Source organism: Pinus tabuliformis, chromosome 3_2 (genome assembly GCF_031772625.1).
Source record: "Pinus tabuliformis cultivar Carrire ecotype Pingquan chromosome 3_2, CPIR1, whole genome shotgun sequence".
Classification (NCBI taxonomy): Eukaryota; Viridiplantae; Streptophyta; class Pinopsida; order Pinales; family Pinaceae; genus Pinus; species Pinus tabuliformis.
The window spans coordinates 1080907692-1080931715 of record NC_142302.1 but is presented as its reverse complement, the minus strand read 5'-3'; the positions used below and the strand labels follow the sequence as shown (position 1 = coordinate 1080931715).

Genomic DNA, 24024 nt, shown 5'->3' with positions numbered 1-24024 from the left:
CTGATTTTTTATGCCTTGGGTGTCACAAATATCTCGCTTTGTTAGCACACTCCATGATCAATCCCTCCAATAAATAAGTCACACGCCTTGCCATTATTTCCCTTCCCCTGACGGTTAATCCATCATATTGAATTAATGCATTCCTATATGCATAAGTCATGTTAATTGTTTGCAAAATTATGCATAATAAGTGGTCGAGGATGAATTTTAATTACCTCAGGGGGGTGAAAACATTAAAAACATAACCAATATTTATAAACTCTGCAACAATCATTGTATGTTATGATATTTGAAGTTTTTACTATTGTACAGTATTTTTGACCGCGGATTTGTTAAGCTTGTTGTTTCTAGTTTGTTTCCAAGATTTCTCCTTGCATGGACAACAAAAATGGGTGGTCACTCAATATGAAGTGAACCTGCATAGATGCGGGTTTTAGAATAGGCACGAAGCATTTTGGACTAAGTGGGATGGTCAGAATATTTCCTCTAGTTGTAAGGTTTCGACAATGAAGTGGCCTTAGAATTCATGACGAATATGAAAAATGGAATGACAACAATCAAGGGGAGACAAATTCAGGTGAATGCGGAAGTATTGGCTGAAGTAACAGGCCTACCCTCGGAAGGTGAAAAATGGTTCGAGATGCACACTCCATTACATAGTGCAACATCATTTTTTGTAAATCCTAGGGAAGAATTGGTAAGGAAAGGGAAGGGATACAACCCTACTTATTTTTCGTAACCATGGAAGGAACTAGAAGGCATGGTCCAAAAATATATCACATGCGATAGATGCTATGATGTGGTAAGAGGGTGACACCTAAAGCTGTTGGCGACACAAAGATGAAAGGTAACTCTGAACCTACCCCATTTTCTGAGTTCACTTCTACGTGAAACCACTATGAGACTTAAAAGGTCCAAGGATCAAGCTTCGGTGGTGAGCCACCATGGACTAATAAAATTAGTAATTTTTGAAAACCTAAACCAATCATAGTTAAATTGGGAGGAATTCTTTGGAATTCCAGAGACTTTAATAAGAGATGAAGCACCTAGTGAAGTATACCAACAGACTCTATTTGATGATAAGCAGTCAGATGAAGCTGAAGAAGTTGATAATGATATAATGGAAGGGACTCCAAAGACCCTTACTTCTCAACAATTAACGAGGAAAAAAAAGAGGATGGCTTCTCTCTTGGCCTCCTTACCCCAAAAAAAAAGAAGATTAGCCAGGTTGGTTAAATACCGGGACTCTACAAACCTTGCAGCATAGTTGTTGGAAGGCAGTGAACCTCAAAATCATGAGGAGGACCCTCCTCAACAACATGAAATGGAGGCAACCCAAGTTATAAAGGGGTTGGAAAACTTTTTGAATTTAATGGAAATTGAAGTTGTTGAAGGTTGTTCAAAGGATTCTCCTGAACAAATGACATCACCCATATATCTAGCCTCTCACCCCGATTTCATCGCTACTGTTATTTTGGAGCCTTTAGGAGACACTGAAAATATTCGAGAACGCTTTATTGACTCTATTGCAACCATCCAGGAACCATCCCCTTCTAAAGAGGTATAGTCTCCTCATGAAAATATGGAGCGGAAAGCCAATGACAATTCTCCCCAGGGACCCTAGGATGGTATAAACCTTGTTGAATCCATAATTGATGCTATAATAAAGCATGTTGTGGAACTAGTGACTGAAAATATAGCATCCATTGTTTTTTTTCCCTCTCCTCCAATTACCCTAGCTAGAAATTTTACACATAATATTAATAGTGGATTAAGAAACAAATGAGAAGACAAGAATAGTAAAGAGATAGAGTGATCAAAGAAAGAAAATAAGAAATTACAAAGAAGGGTCTGATAGATCAAAAGATGGCTATGAAATAGTAAAATTAAGAGGCAGTCTGAGAAAAGGAAATAAAGGAAGAAGGAAGTTCAAGAAAATGGGACCCAAACTGAAAGTGGAAATTTTATTATTTCTTCTACTATGGGGACTCATACTGAGTCAGAAATGTCTGTTATTGAATTTGGAACTTCGATAGAAATGCCAACTTATACTACAAGAGGAATGCAAACTGAACACGTCCCTCTAGACACTCCTTTGATTGTGGGAGCCAAAATCCAAGTCTTGAATAGGAAAATGGAAGAACTGCAAGAAACCATAACACGATATCAAAAGGTAGTAGTTACCTAAAAAGAACATCAAGAGTTATTGCAAAATTTTTTATGAGCCTCATCATTGGGTAATTATATGGGCCTTAATTCACCTCCTAGCTTAGTCAAACCAACTTTTCTCATAACTTATTACATTTTTTTATTATATTTTGTTTATGAGGTGAGTTAGAGTTGGATATTATGCTTAGTGGACTAATATGCGTTAAATGAGGATTAAAGGAGGAAATCAAGGAATTTTGGCAAAGACTAAGGTCAAAAATCGAATGGGATAAGGGAGAGGGATTATAGGAGGTAAATCCCCCTCATTTACTACTCCATTCAAATATTCCTCCATTCATCACATCAGCTTGGAGTGCAAACAACCAAATCATGAGGATTAGAAGGAAGTCCGACAAGTGAGATATAAAGCATCAATTTATCTCGAGTTTAGGAGCAGAGCCTCACTGATTTTAAGGAATTCATTGGGGACTTCAGTTGTATAAGTACAGAGGCATAGGACCTCATTAGGGTTCGAATTTTTATTGTAAAACGCTAAGCTATTTTCGAGCTGCAATACTTGTGAAAGTTTTATTGATGTAATTTGTTGTTTTGGTAATAAGAATGAGTTTTTCTTTGAGCCAGCACTGAGTTAACTCAGTGGTCTGAAGCTCCTAGGTTAGGACACAACCCTAGCATCCAAGTCTCCTCTTTCTTGTAGATGTATGTTTAGTGTAGTTTCATAGCTTCATTTTTAATTTTCTTTTTAGATGCATTTCCATTACAAGTAGTGTAGATTAGATTGGTTGTTTATTAGTTTGCTTCCATTTGTGCCCTACCTCAGTGGTAGGTTAGTAGGGATAAAAGGATCACCATTAGGTTGTCAGTAGGTGTCTCAGCCTCACCTCCTCCCTTTGGGATCATGACTTGAGGAAGGGACCCTTAAGCAGCCCCAAAAACACGGATTTCTAGTTCTTTTATGAGCTTTGGAGTTTGTTGTCTTTAAATTAGTATTTGGTTAGTTTTGCAAGGTAGATTTCCATTTTCATCTTTTTCATCTCCATTTATGCAATATATCTCATCCATGCTTTCATTCCTTTCAACAACTTTCCTCATGCATAGTGTAGGTAGTTAATTCATTAATTCTGCTTTTCTAGTTTATTGAAAGGTTTCTTGGTTGCATAGATTTTTGGAAGATATACATGTTTTATGCAGAGAAGGTGCTTTAGGAGGAGACTAAGACTTCATAGCCAGCAGCCACCTTCCACTCCATCCACTTTAGCCATCCCTTGTTTTCACCATCACCTTCACTAGTTTTTCATCATTGTGCGTAGAAATTCTTCCAAGCACATTGAGCAAATCCAACCATCTACTATCTTGGATGTTGACTTTTAAGTGATCTTAGACCTTCTCCCACTCCATTCCACCCATCACACACCTTTCCTAGGCCTTCCATCACCTCCAACACCTCACATTTTTCTCTCGGCTATATCCTGTAGGTTTACAGGGGATCCTGTAGGTTTCTAGTACATCCTGTAGGTTTTCCTAAAATGGCCTGTTTTGAGGCCGAATTGATGGAAAACCTCTAGGAAGTCACCAAAAGCCTCCCAAGGGTCCTCCACACCATCCAACCATCTCATAACCCTTCCATCCATCCTCAAACATCCTTAATTCACCTGCCACATCAATAAAGGCAATTAGTTTGCATACTTGATTTTGCATAAAAAGGCAAAAAAGAAAAGCCAGATGTAGTTCAGTCTCTTTACTTGCACATTAGTGACGCTTGATGCTTCTTACCTCTATAACTTAGATAGTAGCATTTTTTTCATGTTGATTTAGCATTTCTGCCAAGCATAGTTTCTTAGTGGTTAATTAGGAAAAATGGCATCATAGAAAATTTTAGGGGCGAATGTTCGCCCTTTGGGGGAATTAAGGGGTTTTAAATTTTTAGTGGGCGAATATTTTGTATCATAGTACATTTTTACAAATCACCTCAAATAGCCCACCTTATTCTAAGGGAGAGGGTAAAAAAGGTAAATTTAGCCCTTGAAATTAGGAGTTACAACCTTCCATTCGCCCATTTTCAAGAATAGATTTTATTTAAGTGAATCCATTCGCCCATTTTCAAGAATAGGTTTTATTTAAGTGAATCTTATGGGCCAAATACCATATTTATAAAAGAGGTATGGTAAATTAATAAAAAAATAAATAAATGAGAGGTATGGTAAATAAATAAAACATTTTTATATTTACTCCATAAGTCACCTTATATACATGCAAGGGTGTAAATAAATAAAAATATAAGTAAACTGGAGGTATGGTAAATAAATAAAACGTCTTTTTATACTTATTCAAAAGGCATGGTAAATAAATAAAAATATAAATAAACTAGACGTATGGTAAATAAATAAAACCTGTTTTTATATTTAGTCCATAACCCTCATTCTATTTATCAAGGCTCAAGAAAGAGGTTTTATTTAAGTGAATTCTATGGGCCAAATACCATATTTGTAAAAGAGGTATGGTAAATTAATAAAAATATAAATAAACGAGAGGTATGGTAAACAAATAAAACATTTTTTTATATTTACTCCATAAGTCACCTTATATTTAAGGACACTCAAAAAATGTGTTATATTTAGGTGAAACCTATGGGCAAAATACTATGGGACAAATACCATGGACTAGATTGTTATTAATACCATGCAAAAAAACATTATTAACCCTAATATTAGTATTAATAAAAATAAAAATGGCACATGGTATTGACCCATGGTATTCACCAAAATGGCACATGGTATTGACCCATGGTATTCACCTGGAATGTAGCCTATTTAAATGGGGGAATTAAACCAACATAGATCCATCTTTACTCTGGATCTACTAACCCCCCAGAGGTATCAAATATCGCGATATGAAAACTAGCATAGAGTGAAAAAATATTTGATCCCTCTCAGGGTGGATCCAGAGTAAAAATGGATGTTGTAATTTAATGTATGTTAAACATTTTAGCTTGGTTAAAATAAAAAATAAAATAAAAATAAACTATTAATTTTATTAATTTTTATAAATTACTAATAGTAATTTTTAAGCTCCAAGTTTATGATAACCCATGGTATTAACCCATGGTAATACCAAGATCTTACAAGATGTTATAATTGAGTAAAATATTCGCCATGCCTAGTGAGAGATTCGCCAAAAAATTATAGATACATATTATATTATTGATAAAATCGCCTTCCATTTTTCCTATATACCATCGAGATTCGCCCATTTATTATACATATAAATTTAGGGAGGGTTCTTAAAATTTTCCCTAAATGGCATGATTTAGCATTACATGTCGACCTTCTCCATTATTGCAATAGAGTAACTCTATCTTAAGAGTAGATTTACCTTTCTTCAATCATAGAATCAAGCTTCTTCTAACTCCATAGAACCTTCTCCATTATTGCAATAGAGTAACTCTATCTTAAGAGTAGATTTACCTTTCTTCAATCATAGAATCAAGCTTCTTCTAACTCCATAGAATTCTGGCTTGGAACCTCAGTGGTCTCTCTCCAGCTGAACAGTGACAACAGGCAGAACCATCACTTTTACTTGTGTATACATCACTATCACCTCCAAGTTTGTACGAACCCCGGGTTGATAAAGTAAAGTTGGTAGCCCAGGAGTTGCATCATCCTTGCTGAAATATTGGCGCTCATCACTTTTTGGTGCCGTTGTCAGGGAGGTGTATAAGTAAAATGTGATTACTACTTTCTTTTCTTCTATTTCTTGTCTTCAATATTATGCCATTAGTTTATTTCTGCAAAAGTAATATAGTTGTTTCTTTTCCTCCATTTTGCATTTTCTACTTTCCTTTCCATTTTGCAAGCAAGATTTCAATTCAGCAAGTAGCTTTTTCATCCTATCAGTGATTTTCATTCAATCAGCAATTTCAATTCTACAAAGTAATTTCCAAGTTTTAAAAAATACAAAACCAAACCAAAAATATTTCCTTTCATGCCTCGGAGGAATATGGACATCTTAGGGAAGTTTTTGCCAAATACCCCCACTACATCAAACAACCAACCTATCAAGCCAGGTAGTAACTCCAAAAAATTCAATTCATTGATTTCATTCAGGTTGGTGTTTATTATATACATGAGGGAGAGGCTGTTCATTTCATCTCTCGGTGACTATTCATATTCTCCATTATTTATTTACATCAATTTCAGTTATTCACCCAATCCTGATGATTAGGTGTCAACATTCCCCCCTTAATCTGAAGGGATGTTGGTGAGTCCAAGCATCATTCTAAATCTTTCAAGATTTTCTCTTCCAAGCACTTTGGTGAAGATGTCTACAATTTGCTTGTTCGTGGAACAATGGTGGAGATGGATTGTTTTGGCCTCAACATGATGTTGAATCAGATGATATTTATTATTGATGTGCTTCGTTCGATCATGGTACTTTGGGTTCTTGGCCAACTTTATTACAGAGGTATTGTCAATCATGAGTGGAGTTGATTGTACTTGTTTTACCTGCAAATCTTCAAGAATTTTCCTGAGCCACACATTTCTTTTGTTGCCTCAGCTGTTGCCACGTATTCTGCTTCTTTTGTGGAATCTGTTGGAACTGATTGTTTGCGTGATCTCTAGGAGACAACTCCTGATCCAAGACTCATAGCATATCCTGAATTACATACCCCAGTTTCTTTGTCTCCATCAAAGTTCGAATCAGAGTATCCAATCAAGATGAAGTCGTCCACCTGTGTATACTTGATTTCAAATTCTTGAGTTCCCTTCAAGTACCTTAAAACTCTTTTTGCAGCAAACCAATGCCCCTCACAAGGCTTTTGCATAAACCTAGAGAGGATTACAACAACAAACGAAATGTCTGGTCTGGTAGTAGTTAGATAGTTGAGACTTCCTACAAGTTGTCTATACTTTGTTGCATCCTCAAATTCTTTTCCTTCAATAGATGTGAGCTTTAAGTTTTGTTCCATTGGGGTAGTAAGAGGATTGCATTCTATCATGCAAAACCTATTCAACAGATCTCCAATGTACTTCTTTTGAGAAAGAAATATGGACTTCGGATGTTGAGTTACTTCAATACCAAGATAGTAATGAACATAGCCCAAATCACTCATTTCAAAACTTTTCCATAATTCCTTCTTTATGGATGCAATGTAGCTTTCATTATTCCCTGACATCAAAAGATCATCTACATATACCATAAGATATACAAATGTTTTGCCAAATTTCTTGACAAATAAAGTTGCATCATTAAGATCATAATGTTTGAAATTGAGTTTCAGAAGATGCTCAGTTAGATTTTCATACTAGGCTCGCGGTGATTGTTTGAGGCCATACAAGGATTTCGCAAGTTTGCATGCTTTATGTTCATGTCTTTTCACTGCAAATCCTTCAGGCTGGGACATAAAAACATTTTCTTTTAGATCTCCATTCAAGAAAGCATTTTTTACATCCATTTGATGGACTTTCCAACTGTTCTAAGCTGCCAAGGTAAAGAGTGTCTTAATGGTAGCCCATTTTGCTCTGGGGGCAAAAGTATCCTCATAATTAACCCCTTCCTTTTGTGCAAAACCTTTTGCCACAAGCCTGGCTTTGTTCTTGTCAAGTGAACCATCAACTTTATACTTGTTCTTGTAGACCCACTTGCAGCCAATTAGTTTGGTTCCTAATGGAGGATCAACCAACTTCCAAGTGCCATTCTTTATGAGGGCATCATACTCCTATTGCATCACTTCTTTCCATTCATCATGAGAAGCAGCTTCTTTGAAGGAATTTGGTTCAAAATCTATAGACATGTTCAATTCACAATCATAGGAAACATCCATATCAACAGGTGAATTAGAGTCATCTACATCACCTCCATTTTGCCGGTTTGAATTTCTAGTTCCTGTCTTTCCAACCTCATCAGGATGAACACTTTCAAGTGTCTTTGTCAACCACTTTGGGGGACCTTTCTCAGATGGTCCAGGCTGCTCCGTTGATTGAGTTGGGACTGAATCAAGGTTGAGTCTCCCAATTCTATCAATCACATCACTTAAAGCATCATTCGTTGTTGGAGTTTCATGCAGGGGAGAGTGTTCTTCAGAAGAAGATTCCACATGTTGATCTAGTATAGGAATCCCCCCTTCAAGATGTGGAATCTGATTATCAAATTCTTGAAATGATTTTTCATTTGCGAATCTATCCAAGCGATCAAGTTGCCGCTCAACAAAATTGTCAGTTTTGGATGATTCAAGAAAAATTACATCTCTAGATACAACAAACTTTTTATTGACTTCATCATAGAGACGGTATGCTTTGGAGGTGTTTGAATACCCCAGGAAGATACACTTATGACTTCTAGCACCAAGTTTGTTTCTATGTACCTTTGGTATCAAGGCATAACAGGTGGAACCAAAGACCTTGAGATGCTTTACCGAAGGAACATGTCCATACCACATTTCATATGGAGTCTTGTTTCTAATAGCTTTAGATGGACATCTATTCTTTATATATGTAGCACATAGAACAACATCAGCCCAAAACATTATCTTTACATTTTTTAAGAAGAGCATGGATCGTACCATATTTAATATTGTCCTATTCATTCTTTCAGCTACACCATTCTGTTGGGGGTTATAAGGCACAGTTGTTTGATGTTTGATCCCATGTTGGCAAAGATAGTTTTCAAATTCATTTGATGTGTATTCTTTTCCATTATCAGTGTGAATAGACCCAATATGAGATTGTGCATCATTTTCAATCCATTTATGAAAGTTCTTGAATGTTTGAAAAGCATCAGATTTGTTCTTCAATAAATAAGCCCAACACATTCTGGCGTAGTCATCAATAAATGTCATCATATATTTATTTCCATTTGCAGAAGGAACAGACATTGGACCACATAAATCTGAATGAATGAGTTCAATTTTTCTATGCGCTCTTGAATGTGAATCATGAAAAGACTGTTTTCTATGCTTTCCTAGAATTCAAGCATCACATTGCTTAAATTTCCTAGGAATTATAGGCAAACTAGCAACACCATTTTTCTTCAACAAGCAAAGGCTGTCATAGTTCAAATGTCCAAATCTAGCATGCCATAGTAAACTTGATGGAAGTATACCTTCTTCATAATTAAAATTTTATGAGAAATGTTGTGCACGAGAAGAGGTACCTTGCAGCTTGAGAAGCCTTTCTTCTTCTATTCCCCTCATGACAAGTGAGTGATCAGATGCTTTTCTCACCTCAAGCTTGCCATAAAACATATGAATGGAGTGACCTTGCTGGCGGATGTGGACCAAGGACAACAAGTTTCTCTTCAGCTGTGGGAGATAGAGAACATGATGCAGAAGAAAGTCTGGAATACCAAGCAATTTAAGCCTGATTGTGCCAAGCCCTGAGGGCTTGATTTTTGATTGGTCTGCAAAGTATACTACTCCATCAACATTGTCAGTAAATTCTTCAAAAAAATATTTTCTATGATTCATGTGGCAAGTTGCTCCTGAATCAAGCAACCAATCATTTTTCCAAGAAGCAAGTGAAGCATTAAATAAATATTCATTTATTCAATTATTACATTGTGCCACAACATAATGAGTGGATTCAGGTGCTTTACCTTTTTCTGTATCATCAATTTTACCTTTCTGTTGGTTTCTTTGCAACTCAATTTGTCCCATGGTAGCTTGCATGTAGAGGCATCATGTGATCCATTTCTTTTGCAGCGTATGTAGTGAAAATCTACCCTAAAGGATGCAGCATTACGTTGGTTCATGGGTTTACCAGGAGATAGCATCACAACTTGGGCTCAGATGCAGCAAGCCTTTAACAACAAATATTGAGACTATTGTTGGTCAAAGGATACTAAAGAAGAAATTTTCAGGATGACCATAGGAAATGATGAATCCCTAGAGGATTACGAAGAAAGATTCCAGCTTAGTTACAAAATGGCTAGGTGCACACTTGACCCTGAGTCACTAAAGATGGTCCTGCTTAGGGGAATAAAGGAAGATCTTCTGGATACCATACATTTGTTAGTAGGAGGATATATCTACCAATTACCCTATGAGGATATCAATATTGTCTTTAGAAACCATTCTAGGGTAGCTAGGAAAAATGGTAGGGGTAGTCAACATATGTTGCGTACATCGTCTTCCAACTCACCATCAAGGGTGAAATTGGAAACATGCTAGAAGATTTCAAAAGTGAGATGTTGCAAACCCTTTCCTTGCAAATGGATACCATGCACATTAAGAGGAAGCAGGAGGAGCAAAGAGGGCCTTGGCCATTTTTTGCCCTAGATGCACCAGGAGTCATCCTAGGAATGAATGTCCATTGAATTCTATTAAAATTTGCTCAGTCTGTGAAGAAAACCACTCCACAGACAAGTGCCCTTCTTTTCCTAGACTCAAATCTGTATATCAAGGATCTAAAGCGGTCACTGAGCAACTCTGCTACATTAACCAAATGAGACCTCATGGGCCTAGACCATACCAGCAGGGCCTACAAGGGTCATCCCATGCATATTACAACCCCAACCAAACCATAGCCATTCCTTCTTGGGGACCCCCTACTCATCCTTCCTAGTCTGCACCCCCTCCTTGGTCCTTTGCATCTCAATATCACTCCTAGCTAGCCAGCCAGTCATTTCAACCTTATGCTTTGCCACAACCTTAGTGGAATGCACCGCCCCAAGGGTGGAGACCCCAATACAACAATGCTCCAACTTTATTGCCTCCACCACCTACCCAACCATAGCTCCTACACTCTGCTCCACCCAAGCAACCCCAGATGCCTACCCAGCCAAATTCGAACCCAAACAACAGGTAGGCTCAACAAGTATACAATGGAGAGACATCATATCCATCTTATGTTGTGGAAATCTAGGAGATTAACCTGCGATCTGGGAGAATTCTCCTAGATAACCAACCTCCACCTCCACCTAGGGAGGTTGAAGAAGAAATAGAGGAAAACAATCTTAAAGTGAATCCACCCTTTTCTGAGAGATTAGCCCAACCACTCTAGCCTACGCCAAAAGAGACTGAACTTTTGGGAGAATTGAAAAAACTATGTGTAAAGATTCCACTTCTCCAAGCAATAAAAGATGTTCCTATTTACAATAAGTTGATTAAGGATAAGTTCTTCAAGCATCCAGGGAGGCAAATAAGGGATGCCCCTACCATTAATGTCATTGGATAGCTATCTGACTTAATGTTGGGGCAGGTAATCTGTCCAAAATATTTGGACCCTGGAAGCCCTATAGTAGATGTGCACATCAATGGCACCATTGTCCCACACACTTTGATCTATCTTGGGGCTGTCATTAATGTGATGACCAAGGACATCATGCTCAAGCTCAACCTCCAAGGTTCATTGAGGAAGACCAAAACAGTTATGCAACTTGCAGACCGTTCCACAGTGACCCTTTAGGGGATTGTGGAGGATGTGATGGTCTCCATTGACTCTTGGCAGTACCCTATAGATTTCCTAGTTCTCCAGCCTAATTTTAAGCTTACTGGTTACCCTCTCATCCTTGGGAGACCATGGTTGACCACTGTCGATGCTTACATTAGCTGAAGAGCTGGGAATATGACCATCAAGAATGGGCGTATGTCCAAGTAGTTAGTCCTATACCCTCCTGCTCAACCTTCTCTAGGGCATGATTTACCTTTATGGTTGGAGGAGGAGGAAGAAGATGAAGTTTATTCTACCCAAATTTATACTTTAGAAGCAACCATGGGAGGAGGATAGCAGGATGAGGATTATTTGATTGAAAACCTAATCCAAAGTCCAACTCCCAGTTCATTGCCCTTAGAAGATGCAGTAAAGGAAACCCAGAACAATCATCCAATTGACTTGTGCTTAGCCAATTCCAACCCACTCCATGTCAAAACCATAGAATTCGGCCCAGAGAGAACCTTGAAAATCAATCCATCCCTTTTTGCTCCCCAAGAAGAGAAGTTATGCAACATGCTAAAGGAAAATATAGAAGCTTTTGCTTGGAGTTACAAAGAAATGAAGGGAGTACACCCCTCAGTGTGTACTCACCACATATACATCAAAGAAGGTTGCAAGTCAATCCGGCAACCCCAAAGGAGGATGAATCCAACTCTTAAAAATATAGTCAAACAAGAGCTACAAAAACTGTTGGATGCAGGATTCATTTACCTTATCTCCGACAGTGAGTGGGTCTCTCCTTTGGTGTTAGTTCCAAAGAAAAATGGTAAGTGGAGAATTTGTGTCAATTACAAGGAGTTGAACAAAGCCATAAAGAAGGACCATTTCCGTATACCCTTCATTGACCAAGTGCTAGATGGCCTGGTAGGGAAAAGGCTTTTCTCTTTCCTAGATGGATTCAGTGAGTACAACCAAATCCATATCATCTTGGAAGACCAGGATAAAACCACCTTCACTTGTCCTTGGGGTATTTTTGCCTATAGGGTCCTTCATTTTGGCCTGTGAAATGCTCCTACCACTTTCCAGAGAGCAGTCTTGAGTATTTTCACCGAATTAGTCCATGATGCGGTGGAAATTTATATGGATGATTTTACACCTTATGGTTGTGTTTTTCAAGAAGCTTTGTTTAACCTAGGAAAAGTACTACATAAATGCATTGAAATGAACCTGTCTCTCAGTCCTGAAAAATGTGAATTCTTGATGACTGCAGGGACCGTGCTAGGCCATTCAATATCTCAGCAAGGACTGTAGGTGGACCCAAAAAAAATAGCTATCACTCAAAGGGTCCCACCTCCTCAAAAGCAGAGAGATTTCAGAAGTTTCCTAGGGTTAGTTGGGTACTACCAAAGGTTCATAAAGGACTTTAGCAAGTTAGCCTCTCCTTTATTTGGTTTGTTGGCCAAGGACTCTAAGCTTATATGGTCAAAAAGTTTTCAAGAGGCCTTAGACGTCCTAAAGGGAAAGTTAACCACTGCATCGATTCTCCAAGGCCCAAATTGGGCCCTCCCCTTTCATATTCATGTTGATGCCTCACACAAAGCCATAGGAGAAACCCTAGGTTAGATAAATGAAAAATACCTTATGCTATCTATTTTATTAGTAAGAATTTGTCAAAGGCTGAACTAAATTACACAGTGACTGAAAAGGAACTCCTGGCAGTTGTGCATTCATTGAAAAAATCTAGGCATTATATTACAGGCTATCAAACATTTATGCATACTGAGAATGCTACAATCAAATATTTAATGAACAAACTAGATGTGAATTCTCACATTATAAGATGGTTACTTTTATTACAGCAGTTTGATCTAACTATTGTTGATAAGCCTGGTAAGGAAAATGTTGTTGCAAACTTTTTGTCTAGAGTAAATTTGCTTGCAGGTGAAGAAGGAATGGTTGATGACTAGTTACCAGACGAGAACTTCTTTTTTATTTTAGTTCTCTCTCCATGGTTTGCTAATATAGAAAACTATTTGGTATCAGCACAGTTCCCACCAAAATTGTCCTCCAAAGAAAAGAGCAAGATAATAAGGAAAAGCGCCCCCTTCACTTGGATTGGGGGCAATCTCTTCAAACTTGGCCCAAATCAAATCTTGAGAAAGTGTGTTAGGGAGGAGGATGTCTTTGACATCCTTCTGACCTGTCATGATGGGCTTTGTGGAGGTCACTTTTTCACAAAGAGGACAGCATTCAAAGTGTTACAAGCAGGCTATTATTGGCCCACTCTTCATCAGGATGTGAAAATATATACTAGTTAGTGTGATCAGTGCCAAAGGTTGGGAAGTCCTACTCCAAGAGATGAAATGCCTCTGTAGCCTCAAGTGACTTTCGAGCCATTTAACAAGTTGGGCACAGACTTCATTGGGCCTATTAACCCTCCTTCCAAGCAAAAATAGCACATCATTGTGTGCATTGATTATTTGAATAAGTGGGCTAAAACCAAGGCAATTAAGGTAGGAACAGAGGAGAAGGTGGTTGAGTTCCTAAGGGAGAATGTATTCTACAAATTTGGGTACCCTAGAGAGCTGGTCAAAGACTAAGGCATCCAGTTTACCACTAACATGATTAAAGGATTGCTCATCCAACACATGATCAATCATAGAACCTCCACTCGCTATCATCCATAAGCTAATGGACAAGTGGAGGTGACCAACAGAGCGTTGGAGGACATCTAAACCAAAGTGGTAAGCAACAGTCAGAAGGATTGGGTAGATAGACTAGTTGAGGCCACCTGAGCCTATAATACCACATGGAAGACCACCACTAGGATCACACCCTATGAGTTGGTCTATGGGAAAAGGGCCTTGTTATCCATTAAATTTGAGTATAACACATTAAGGATGGCAGCACAACTAGATCTAGATCTCAGCAGTGCAAAAAAAGAGAGATTGTTCTGGTTGAATGGTTTGGATGAATTAAGAATGCAAACCCTCCTACATAGAGAGGTAGTTCAACTTCAGAGGAAGATTTGGCATGATAAAAACATCAAGGAGAAGCAATTTCAGGAAGGAGATTGGGCGTTGCTATATGATTCTAGGTATAAATACTTCAAGGGAAAGTTAAGGACAAGATGGCTAGGACCTTATGTTGTAGAAAGATGCCATGATAATGGTTTAGTGCAGATCATAACCATAGATGAAGAGGCCATCCCTTTACTTGTTAATGGACACCAATTGAAAATTTACAAGAGACCTTTATCAAAATAAGAGTTCATTGATAATATCAATAAAACAATGATGATAGTGGAGCAAATTCCAGCTCCTCCCTCATCAAATCACTGAGAAAAAGAAAAAAAAGAAATATAAGGACTCAGGTGAAATCCTCCATGAGACACCTGAGTTCCATCATTGGGTTAAAAACCTCTTGAGGCGGCCTAGTGGTGTCAAAAAAGAAAGAAAAAAAAGAAGAGAAAAAAAGAGAATAAGAAAGATCCCTGAGTGAAAACCTCTCTTGAGGCGCCCAAGGAAAATAGCTATGGTGAAAACCTCTCAGAGACAGCCTAGTTGTTTTCAAAAAAAAAAATCATGAAATTTCCATTTGTAGGTCAGCAAGAAGGATGGTTAAGGAGCAAAGGAGGATCAAAAAGAGACCCCTGTCACTAACATATTTATTTTTCCACTCATTACCATTCATTTCTCCACCATTTCTATCATTTTTTCCACTTTGTTGCTTCAGTTTACAAAGGGACTGTGTTTTCTACAGGATCCCCTATAAACCTACAAGATCCCCTGAAAACCTACAGGATGATCTTGTAGGAATTACAGTGACCCACAAATCCTACAAGAGGCAGTCCTAAGGAAAATAGATGAATTTCTATGCCAATAAAATGCACCCCCACCCCATTCATCATTCAATCACCATACCTTGTCCACCATCATCACCCCTGCACTCACCATTAAAAACAAAATCAATTTCAAGAGTATTTTTTTCAGTCTTTGAAAAGAAGGGAAACAAGGAGGAATAGAGAGAATCATTTGAGTATTCCTTATTCTCCACACTCCTATTCTTTCTCTCCATCCATGTCACCATCCTCACAACCCCAGAAAGAAGTATGATTAAGAGTTCTAAGGGAGAAGCAACTACAGGACATCCTATAGGAAATCCTGTAGCAGCCTATCCCACAGAATACCAATCATAACAACAGCAAGCCTCCAGCATGATGATCCAGGAGCTCCAAAGCAACACCACCACCACCATCTTCAACCACAGGTACCTGCACAAACAAAGGAGTCATTAGGAAATAGCAAGAGGAGGAAAAATAATAGCATGCAGCCAATACACACAACAACACCTCTGGTCTTCGACAACTGCAACAAAGCATTGGCACCATAGGTAAGTATCCCACTCGCTCTCTCATATGCATCATGTAGTCAAAAAAAATGTAAGGGTTATGAGTAAGTTGGTTTATAAGAGAAAAGGTGGCCAGTTAACTTGGCCACCTTTGTTCAGTCAACACATACACAACAGGGTGTCCTCTCACACGTGGCAGCAGTCAACTTAGAGATAGAGAAGAAGAAGGATAAAAGTGGTTAAAACTACGGATGCATAAGGTGGGAGCTGATTACGAGGAGTGGGGAATGGTAGTGGGGACCAATGGTCCAAAAATGGAAACATACCTTTGCTGCCAGCACACCACTTCACCTCAAAAAAAGGAAATAATCATCGTCCTCATGCATTCATGCATTCAATTCCTCAAATCTTACTCTCACAGGTCGCTCTCATACCCAGGCAACCTACTGGAAGCAAAACTCCATCATTTTACTGCACAGGAATTCCTACATGATACACAGAGACTGTCTATAGGATTTTCCGAGAGGAGTTTCAGAGGGGAAAGCACAGGAGTTGGCCACCGCAAACACTATGAAGAGATAGGCTTTGTAATTACATCCCTCTTTACAAGTAATTGAACAAAAAATCCTCTAAGTTTGAGTGAATTTAGAAACTGTGTAAGGGAATTACACACACAGTCATTTTAGTTTTGGTTCTGCATTTGAAAATTGTCTCAACCCTCTCATCTCCTCAAACTTCACCAAAAATATGATAGGAGGGTTTAATAGGAGGGAGCCCATTAACACTATGAGAATCCAACAACACCCCCAAGTACTTGAAATCTTCACAAGACATAATTGGATGGGATTTTTCGAAAAATTTAGAGGGTATGATGATGAGGTGGCCCAAGAATTTGCTCTCTTCCTCATTCCAATCACAAAAATCCATGCCACTGTTATGATAAGAGGCCTCTCCATAGAACTCACCCCTAAGCTCATCAGCAGAGTCACCACACTTCCCCTAGGAATACCATGGAGGAAAGAAGAAAAAGGAGATAGCCAGGTTGCCAAAGGAAATTCTTTTTAGAAGGTGAGGAACCCACTAAGGAAAAAAATGGAGTAAGGAGGGAAATTTTTCCATATCCGTGGAATGAGATAAGCTACCAACTGATCAAATACATTTCATGTGAGGGTAGGTATAGTGTGGTATATGGCTATCATTTTAGGCTTCTTGAAGAATTGAGATTTGGAGCAGAAACACCCCCTCACCAAAGGCTTAGCATACCATACTTCCTGTTGTAATCACTAATAGACTCAAGCATCAAAGTGTAGGAGGGAAATTCCCAACAATTAGCTCACCATGGGTTAATTAGGATCCTTATAGAAGATGCCCTCCAAAACCTCATAATTCCTATAACATGGTTAGTTTTCAAAGACATGCCGACAGAGGATGACATCAAAGCTCTCACATATGATGTTAGTCCTACTGTCAGTGAAGAGGGAGAGGAAAAGACTAAAGCAGAGGAAGAAGAAGTAAAGCAGGAAGAGGAAGAAACAGAAGGAGATGAGGATGAGATGGATGAAGAAGGAGATGAAATAGAAGAAAATGAAGAAGATGAAGAAGAAGAGGGGAAATAGAAGGAGGATGATGAAGAAACAGAGGAGGATGTTAAGGAGGAAACTGATAAAGATGTTGAAGATCTACAAGAGGAAGAAGATAGGAAGGACATAGGTGAAGAAGGCAATGGAAAAGAGGGGACAAAAAATAAGGAGGAGTCACCTAGGGTGTCTCCAGAACCCACTGAGAGAGAGGCAGTAGCTTCCCTCACTGCTCTTAGCACCCCCATCAAGCAAAAAGGAAAAAGACAGAGGCAGACCCCCTTATATTTCAGGACAAGAAAAAGCACAAGAATAAGACAGGGGAAACCCAAAACATCAACCAAAATTCCTATTGTGATTGAAGACTCCCCTACACAAAAGGATAAAATGCCTTCCTATAAGTCTCCTATAACCTATGTGAGAAGACCCACTACTAGATCAACCTCCTCCAAGGGAAATCCAATCCTACATGATACACAACAGAATCTACAGGAAGCAGAAGCAGTCCTACAGGATACTCTACTAAACCTACAAGAGGCACAGAAATTGGAAAGGGAGGCAGGGAAATAGAAAGAAACTAAATAAGAGGACCCAGAGACAAAAGAACCCAGCCCCCAACCTAACCTGGACTCCTACTACAGGAATATTGAAGGAGGTAGGGTCATACCTAAAAACTTTGGTATCCCATTATTCTTTGAGCTTGAGAAGGAGAGGGCAAGAACTCACCGATGGATTTAGATTGTAAAATCAAAGGGGGTGGAAGACATTGGGCACATGGAGGAGAAACTCAAGGAGATGGGCAGAGAGCTAAGTGGATTGAGAGACAGAGAGGCCATAATGAGAAATCAACTAGAGATAGAAAATGCATGGTTGAGAGGATAGTTGCAGGAAAGAGAGAATCAATTGGCATGTATGGCCAGTCTCTCTTTGGAAGCAATCCAGTGTAGGATGCCAGCTAAATCCTATGCCCTATACCTCAAGGAATAGTGGCTGCAATTCTAGATCAAGACCCTAGCATAGAGAGGCACCATGCCATTTCAGGACTACAGGCAGTTCATTGATCTTTGTGATCATAGCACACTAGAAGATAGGGCCAAGATGGCTGAGTTTTATTTTCACAACATGGCCCTAACAGACATGAATGTATGGGACCCTAATGCCAAGCTAGGAGATTTACAATTGATGGCTTTGGCATCATGGATGAACCATGAGGAGTCAAGGGTTGCAGAGATGAAGAAGATATTGGAAAGAGAGAAAATTGAACCTCTTGTGATCAGAGTTGAAGAATCGAATCCCATGGCCCTCATTAGTACCCATAATTTGATTGTAAATGATCCTCATCTTGCACCTAGATATCTTGATGCCCAAGAGCAAGCAATTTCACATTTTGAGGACATGTTCAGGTTGTTAGGAGATGATAGCATACATGCTTTCCTAGGATATGGAATACACTACCATACAACTTAAAGATAAGAGGGTATCACTCTCCTCAAAGGTTGAGAGAGGCACTAAACAGGACACCCATGTATAAGTAATCTATGCAAAGGTTGAAAGTCAATTGGACTGGCCTAAAACTTAGTCCACTACTACTCTTAGGGATGTTAGAAGGGAGAAAGGAAGAAGAAGAAAAGAGGCAGTGGGAGGAGCTAGAAAAGAAAGAAGGCTTCTATGAACAAGAAGAGGATAACACAACAGAGGCATGGGATGTCAGAGAGACCACTAGAGTCATGAAGGATATGGATATTGATTAAGTTTCTCAAAGGATGAGCAACACTTTCAGTAGGGGGTGATGATGAGCCTCATCATTGGGTAATTACATGGGCCTTAATTCACCTCCTAGCTTAGTCAAACCAACTTTTCTCATAACTTATTGCATGTTTTTTATTATATTTTGTTTATGAGGTGAGTTAGAGTTGGATATTATGCTTAATGGACTAATATGCATTGAATGTAGGATTAAAGGAAAAAATCAAGTAATTTTTGCAAAGACTAAGGTCAAAGCTTGAATGGGACAAGGGAGAGGGATTGTAGGAGGTAAATCCCCCTCATTTACTACTCCTCCATATGAATATTCCTCCATTCATCACATCAGCTCGGAGTGCAAATAGCCAAATCATGAGGATTAGAAGGCAGTTGAGCAAGTGAGAGACAAAGCACCAGTTTATCTCGTGTTTGGGAGCAAAGCCTCCCTAATTTTAAGGAAGTCGTTGGGGACTTCATTTGTATAAGTAGAGAGGCATAGGACCTTACTAGGATTCAATTTTTATTGTAAAACTCTAAGCTATTTTAGAGCTACAATACTTGTGAAAGTTCTATTGATGTAATTTGTTGTTTTGGTAATAAGAATGAGTTTTGTTTTGAGCCAGCACTGAGTTAACTTAGAGGGCTGAAGTTCTTGGGTTAGGGCCCAACCCTAGCAGCCAATGCTCCTCTTTCTTGTATATGTATGTTTAGTGTAGTTTCGTAGCTTCAGTATTAATTTGATTTTTAGATGTATTTCCATTACTAGTAGTGTAGATTATATTGGTTTTTTATTAGGTTACTTCCATTTGTGCCTTACTTCAGTAGCCGGTTATAATGGATAAAAGGATCACCATAAGGTTTTCAGCAGGTGTCTTGGCCTCACTTACTCCCTCTGGGATCATGACCTGAGGAAGGGACCCTTAAGCAGCCCCAAAAACACATATTTCTAGTTCTTTTATGACTTTAAATTAGTATTTGGTTAGTTTTGCAAGGTATATTTCCATTGTCATCTTTTTCATCTCCATCCATTAATTCATTAATTCTGCTTTTCTAGTTTATGAAAAGGTTTCTTGTTTGCATAGCTTTTTGGAAGATATACATGTTTTATGCAAAGCAGGTACTTTAGGAGGAGACTAAGACTTCGTAGCTAGTAGCCACCTTCCATTTCATCCACTTTAGCCATCCCTTGTTTTCACCATCACCTTCACTAATTTTTCATCATTTTTCATAGAAATTATTCCAAGCACATTGAGTGAATCCAACCATCTACTATCTTAGATGTTGACTTCTAAGTCATCCTAGACTTTCTCCCACTCCATTCCACGCATCACACACATTTCCTAGGCTTTCCATCACCTCCAACACCTCAAATTTTGCTCTCCGCTGTATCCTGTAGGTTTACAAGGGATCATGTAGGTTTCTAGTACATCCTATAGGTTTTCCTGAAATGGCATGTATTGAGGCCGAATTAATGGAAAACCTCTAGGAGGTCACCAAAAGCCTCCCAGGGGTCCTCCACACCATCCAACCATCTCATAACCCTTCCATCCATCCTCAAACATCTTTCATTCACTTGCCACATCAACAGAGGCAATTAGTTTGCATACTTGATTTTGCATAAAAAGACAAAAATGCAAAAACAAATGTAGTTCAGTCTCTTTACTTGCACATTAGTGATGTTTGATGCTTCTTACTTCTATAACTTAAATAGTATCATTTTTTTCATGTTGATTTAGCATTTATGCCAAGCAAAGTTTCTTAGCGGTTAATTAGGAAATGGTGTGATTTATCATTACATGTCGACCTTCTCCATTATTGCAGTAGAGTAACTCTCTCTTAATATTAGATTTACCTTTCTTCCATTAAAGAATCAAGCTTCTTCTGACTCCATAGAAGTCTATCTTGGAACCCTAGTGGTCTCTTGCCAGCTGAATAGTGACAATAGGTAGAACCATCACTTTTACTTGTGTATACAACACTGTCACCTCCAAGTTTGTACAAACCCTGGGTTGATAAAGTAAAGCTGGTAGCCCAGGAGTTGCGACATCCTTGCTGCAATACTGGAGCTCATCACTTTTAAGGAATTATTAGTCACAAAAGATTAAATGTATGCCAAGTTGCAGGCTACCAAGGGGAAGATTAAATCTCTGGAAGCACATCTTGAAAACGTTATAGAACAAATAAAAGAAGTTTTTTCTTTATCCTCGGATGCATTGGCATGCAAGTCCCTAGCTAGGAACTACACTTTATTTTTGTTGGAGAGATACTTATTGTTCAAGTTCAAGGTTGTCGGTCTGGGTAAACATATGAATTTAGTAACGTTTCATAGTTTATTGACTCTTTTCATAAACAAGATGATAACACATGATATTTCGTCTATGAGCTATACATGCATAATTTCTTTCTGGAAGAACAAAGAGATGAGAACCTGTTGTAGTGAAAACAAAAAACCCCATTCTATCTTATCATAATAGACATGGGGAGCCTTTTGGCATTGCATGTAGACTTTGAGTGTGATTGCTTCATTTCAAGTCTATTTTTATTTTTATTTTTATAGTTTGCCTAAGTTTGTTTGTTAATAAACTTTGTAAATAAGTTTTTGTTTTAAAAATATTAATTAATTATATTAATGAATAAAATAGCCCCTGAGACCAAGACTAAGTGGCTTTGTATTAATTAAACAAGCGGTTATAATTTATCGGATCTTTGACATCGAAGGAACCCTTTTAGAATTCCCCGATGTCAAAACCCTAATTCATAATACAGTGGCTTATGTCGTAATAAAAGAATATAATATCCAATCCATATAAGTGGCATGGGGGGCATATTAAATTCGAAATATGTATGTGGAAAACCCTTTTTATAGACTTTGGAGTATTAAAACAAACATATCATATAACCAAAGTCTGACCATTATATAAAGGCACTATAATTTATAAGCCTTGTCGGAGGACCCACATTCCACGTCATTGTTTTTGCTCTTGCATATCAGAGGTAATGCATATTGGAGATTTCCTTTCGAGACACATTTAAAAAAAAAACTATGATAAGATTACTCGTCGATAATTCGATATGCCAATCCCTTTGATCTCTAATCTTCGATAATCATATTCCCTCGATCTCTGATGTCCAATAATCATATATCTTTGATTGTTGATATCCCAATGCACCTCCCCCTCCAACTTTTGATATCTTCCAAGCTCCGATATGTCATACACAATATGTGTATTAATGATGGTCTAATCAGAATATCGCATCCACCTGTATATCGAAACTTTTAAATGGTAACAATTATAAAACCCTCGATATCAAATCTCTTATACAAGACCTCTGATATAATGGACCCAGTAAAGTTATTAAAGGGAGTTGAATATGATATCATATCCACTCCATATCAGAGCCACCCAATATCGCAACTATTTCATTTTGTCTCATTTTAAAAGTTCTGATGAGCTTACCTCTGATACCACTCAACTCTTGCCACGTATAAGTAAAATCCACTTAATTAATTTAAAAATATCTCTTGGCATAAGTATAGTTTAATAAATTTTTATAGTTTAATCTATGTTTTCACTATTTTAATAAAAATCCAACTATTTACCATTAATTTTGTTTTCTGTTTGACTTCCAATACAAGGCCAATTACGAAAACATATCAATCACCAATGCAATTCCTCCCAATGGAAAAGGGATTTCTTAATTGGTAAAGACGTTGTTGAATCAGTTGAATAGAGATTACATTGCCTGTAAATTATTCCTATCCATTTGGAACAAGTGGGATCATTATAACCTGCGAAAACCAAATAGGGCAATTCTTTCTACTTGGCTAATCTATGTTTGGTCAGAGTTCCAATTAAAGTCACATTTGTTGTAATTAAGTTTGTTGTTGAGAGAATTAGGGGAGACTATTAGCTCTATAAAACTTTTATAAATACCCCTAAATTTGATCCATGAGGGAGGTTGCGATCCACTCAAGGGGGATTCTTTGTAGTTGTTTGATTTGCACAATAGCACTATTGTGATGTACAGAAAGGTCAATTATAGAGAGAACAGAGGGTTTTTGGCTCTTTTTCTCATTGCTTTGCACTATTGTAGGAAGTTTTACTATGAGTCTGAGCTACTCCAAGACTGCGCATTTGTAATCTAATTTTGGTATTGTTTAATGAATTTTGATTCTTGTGTACTACTACTGGAATGATGAATTTTCATATTTTTGTCAAAGTTTTATAATTGGTTTTGATCTACATTCTAAGTAGTATGTTTCTTTGATCTCTAACACTATTGTTGAGTCGTATTTTGATATGTTGTATAAGTCTTGCAAGAGTTATCTCCAAGAGGTAGAATGAGATCGAAATCGTACTTGATTCATTGAATTATACTTGTTATGAATGATAACTCTTTATTATTCATTTACAGGTGTATTTTTCTTTTATGTGTATTAATTGAAATGAACAATTTCCTTTGATTAATACAAATTTTATAATGAATTATGTTTAATATGAATTTAGGATTGTAGATGGACTTACCTTAATAACTATTTATTAAAGTAGATTCATTTTCATAGTTGTTTTAACCTTTTATGAGTTTACAAACTATTATGGAATTCATAATCGAATATTAATTTTGAATTCATTCATAAAGTAGTCTTTCCCCTATTTAGTTATCTTGCTCTCGGATTAGGAGAGGGTTATCCCATTCTAGTTCAAGATAGGTTTTTCTTAGATTAGTTCTACATTTACATCTTAGTTTGCATAAAGTCCTCTCTTAAAGAGGAAAATAAATCATTTAATTGTGGTTTGATCATCCTTTCCAAATTG

General features: G+C 37.8%; 1 pseudogene; it reads right to left on the bottom strand.

The window, feature by feature from the left end:
- The window catches only part of LOC149184439 (DNA mismatch repair protein MSH5-like), a 111445-nt pseudogene that overhangs the window by 58293 nt on the left and 29128 nt on the right, over positions 1-24024 (bottom strand).